This window comes from Tasmannia lanceolata, unplaced genomic scaffold (assembly GCF_043159265.1).
Source record: "Tasmannia lanceolata isolate RefF3 unplaced genomic scaffold, GAP_Taslan_0.1 ptg000926l, whole genome shotgun sequence".
Taxonomy (NCBI): domain Eukaryota; kingdom Viridiplantae; phylum Streptophyta; class Magnoliopsida; order Canellales; family Winteraceae; genus Tasmannia; species Tasmannia lanceolata.
Genome location: NW_027519591.1, coordinates 1 through 3,208, shown reverse-complemented (window position 1 = coordinate 3,208; position 3,208 = coordinate 1). Strand labels below are relative to the sequence as shown.

The window sequence follows — 3,208 nt, the reverse complement described above, 5'->3', positions numbered from 1 at the left end:
ACTTTCTGCATGCACCGATTGACTGGATCCGATCGTCCATCATGGGTCTTTGGGAGTACCTCCAGAAGCAATGATGATCGGGATTATCATATTTGGACTGGTATGCCTTGTCATACTAACACCTCTCATAGAAATTGTGTTTTTGGGTATAAGGATGGTAGCGAAATTGATCACGAAAGTAACCACGAGGCTGAGGAGTGATACTAGAATGGAATCAATTAGGAGAACCAGTAGTGGACTGAGAAGAAGGTTTAGAAACCATGATTGAAATTTGCGAATGTAATGATTCCCCTTGCAGACGCAGGGGGGAATGTTAGCTGTGCACACTGTGCAGCGCACAGCTGTTTGCGTCTGACTGGGGGGAATCATTGTTATTCCCCCAGCAGGTTGAATAAATAGTCTCTCCACTCTAGGAGAGACACACACTACTCAACAGTGTTCAATATAATCCAACGGCAAAGTATAGTTCAACACTCGAGCTGCTTCCATTTTCAGGGCGACGCGCTTCGGCAAGTGAGTTGTTACACACTCCTTAGATGATTTCCGACTTCCATGGCCACATCCTTGCTGTCTTCAGCGGGTCACACCTTTTATGGGATCTCATGAGTGTAGTTAATAGATTAATTTGACTCTACTATTATCGGCTTTTGCTTTCGGTTCATCCCGCATCGCCAGTTCTGCTTACCAAAATGGCCCACTTAGCGCCCAATATATTCGTTTGTATATACGGCATCACTTAAGTATGTCGTACATCTCACCATTTAAAGTTTGAGAATAGGTTGAGAGCGTTTCGCTCCCAATTCCTCTAATCATTCGCTTTACCGGATGAAACTAATTTACGCGAACGCTAGCTATCCTGAGGGAAACTTCGGAGGGAACCAGCTACTAGATGGTTCGATTAGTCTTTCGCCCCTATACCCAGGTCTGACGATCGATTTGCACGTCAGAATCGCTACAATCCTCCACCAGAGTTTCCTCTGGCTTCAATTTGCCCAGGCATAGTTCACCATCTTTCGGGTACCAATCAAGCATCTCTTTGCTCCGCTCAGTAAGTTATTGCTAACATTACTATACGAACAGGCACATGTTGCGCCAAGGAACTGGTATTGTCCCAAGGATCACACGATTTGATTTCTCTTTGCCTTCAACTTGTGAGATGAATCTCACATTTACTGGCCTATTCAAGACCGATCGACTCGATGCCTAATTGACTCCTTGGTCCGTGTTTCAAGACGGGTCGTTCGGAAAGCCGACCTACTCACTGCTAATAAAATGGCAAACTAACTTACATTAAATCCGATCATAGCACTTTTAAACAACACTAAATCAAGTCAACGCCCGATTAGATGAAGCTATACAAGCACCAGGGTTGCCCCACTGGTAGCAAGCAAGTCCAAATTCAAAAACGCTGAGCTTAAACCTAATGGTCAAGAGTGTAGACCCAAATGCATTCAGCTGCTTTTTATAAAACGCCATGTGCGGCAATTTTCAATGTGCCAGTCAGTATTTGGCTATAGTTCACTTGAAACAAATCCAGCAACACAAGAGAACACAAGGCTCAAACGCGCTACTACTAATCTGATCAAATAAATTGTTCGCAAAGTTAGAGACGAATCTCTAGCTCAGCTATTTCCATAGCCAATTGTCTAACTGGTTGCAGTGTACGCTTACAATGATGGTCGAACTAAAAGTACGCCAGCTAGTCTCCTAGCTAACTGAATTTAGCCCAACTCTCAGCGAAACGACTTCGTGGCTCCGATTCGTTTGCCAATTAACGGTTTCACGCCCTGTTAACTCTCTCTGCAAAGTACTATTTCAACTTTCCCTCACGGTACTTGTTTGCTATCGGTGTCGTAGCCGTATTTCCATTAGCCTTACGAGTAGTTTACCTCGCACTTTAAGTTGCACTCTCAAGCAACTCGGACTCTAACAAATTCAAAGTTTTTAAGACTTTGTCCACAATTCGTACGTTCCAATGCTTGCACGGTATAGGGCTTTCACCCACTTTGGCTCAACAATCAATGGAGTTGCCCCCACTGAGAGTCATGTACAATTAGTCCAAGTCAATGGAACTTGCATGCTAAGCTAGGAGTAGTGTTTGTTTTCCAACCCTACCAATGGGACGACTAAACATTATGGTTTGTAACGCTGCACCGCTCAATGGTGTAGGAAGTGACGATTAATATTGCTATTAAGCATCCCATTGAGCCTTAGCGCTAGGCTTATTCCTGTTCACTCGCCGTTACTTGGGAAATCGCTTTTGCTTTCTTTTCCTCCGCTTAATAATATGCTTAAATTTAGCGGGTAATCTTGTCTGATATGAGGTCGATGATAGTAAAATTGGTTTGTATGTTCTCACCTATTGACTAGACAAGTCAGTGTGTTTGAGTTTGATCAACTGTTGTTGCGATGGTTCAGTGTTGGACCTGTAGTCACTCGTTTGATCACAAGTTATATTTCGCACTTGCGCGAGTAAGTCCATCTAAACTAACCGCCAGTTAACCAAAACACAGTAGACAATATACTAGTGTTAGTGTTGTTGGTTTAACCCATCAAGCGAACATGTGGTTATTCTGTTTTCAATAGTAGCTAAGAGTTGTATACGAGTAGTGTCCGAGGAAACTAATTTCAACAACCAATCAAAGCCTTTTCAAAAGAGACTCACGTCTTTTTGATCTCTGAATGTCTTTGGGGACAATCAAAGTTGTTTTAGTTCTAACCGACCCTCATACAGGCAAAGCTCTAGTTATTGCTAACCAAAGCTGCAATGTGCGTTCGAATATCAAGCGCTCAGTTAATTCTGCAGTTCGCGCGCCTATCGCAGTCTAGCTGCGTTCTTCATCGATCTACGACCCAAGTGATCCACCGTTAATTGTGAATAGTTTTATGTTTTGTCTTTTTGATTTAGTTAAATATTTGTTTTCGGGTAGATTTTGAGGTCTACATGTTTTGTTTTGGTTGTCAAGTTTGGTTGACTAGCATGTTAAGTTGGCTACCGAGTGTAGACTGTACACTAAACGGACACAAGCGAGTAGTAGTAAGACACTCATGACGAAGTTTCATTGAAGCCTGTAAGCTCATGGGAATGCTTTAAAGAAATCGTATTGGTTAGCAACCTAAGCACACCATTGTGGGCGGATTCAACAAGTGGTTGGTCTTGACGCATGTTACCAACGGTTAGTTCCAATCCTAACTACATAAAGCAGTT

The 3,208-nt window shown here is 42.8% G+C and overlaps 1 non-coding gene across 1 annotated transcript; it reads right to left on the bottom strand.

The window, feature by feature from the left end:
- Positions 1 to 2,720: 2,720 nt before the first annotated feature.
- LOC143869087 (5.8S ribosomal RNA) lies at positions 2,721 to 2,877 on the bottom strand. Its single transcript, XR_013244574.1, has one exon. It is a non-coding gene; the product is annotated as a 5.8S ribosomal RNA (ribosomal RNA).
- Positions 2,878 to 3,208: the final 331 nt, after the last annotated feature.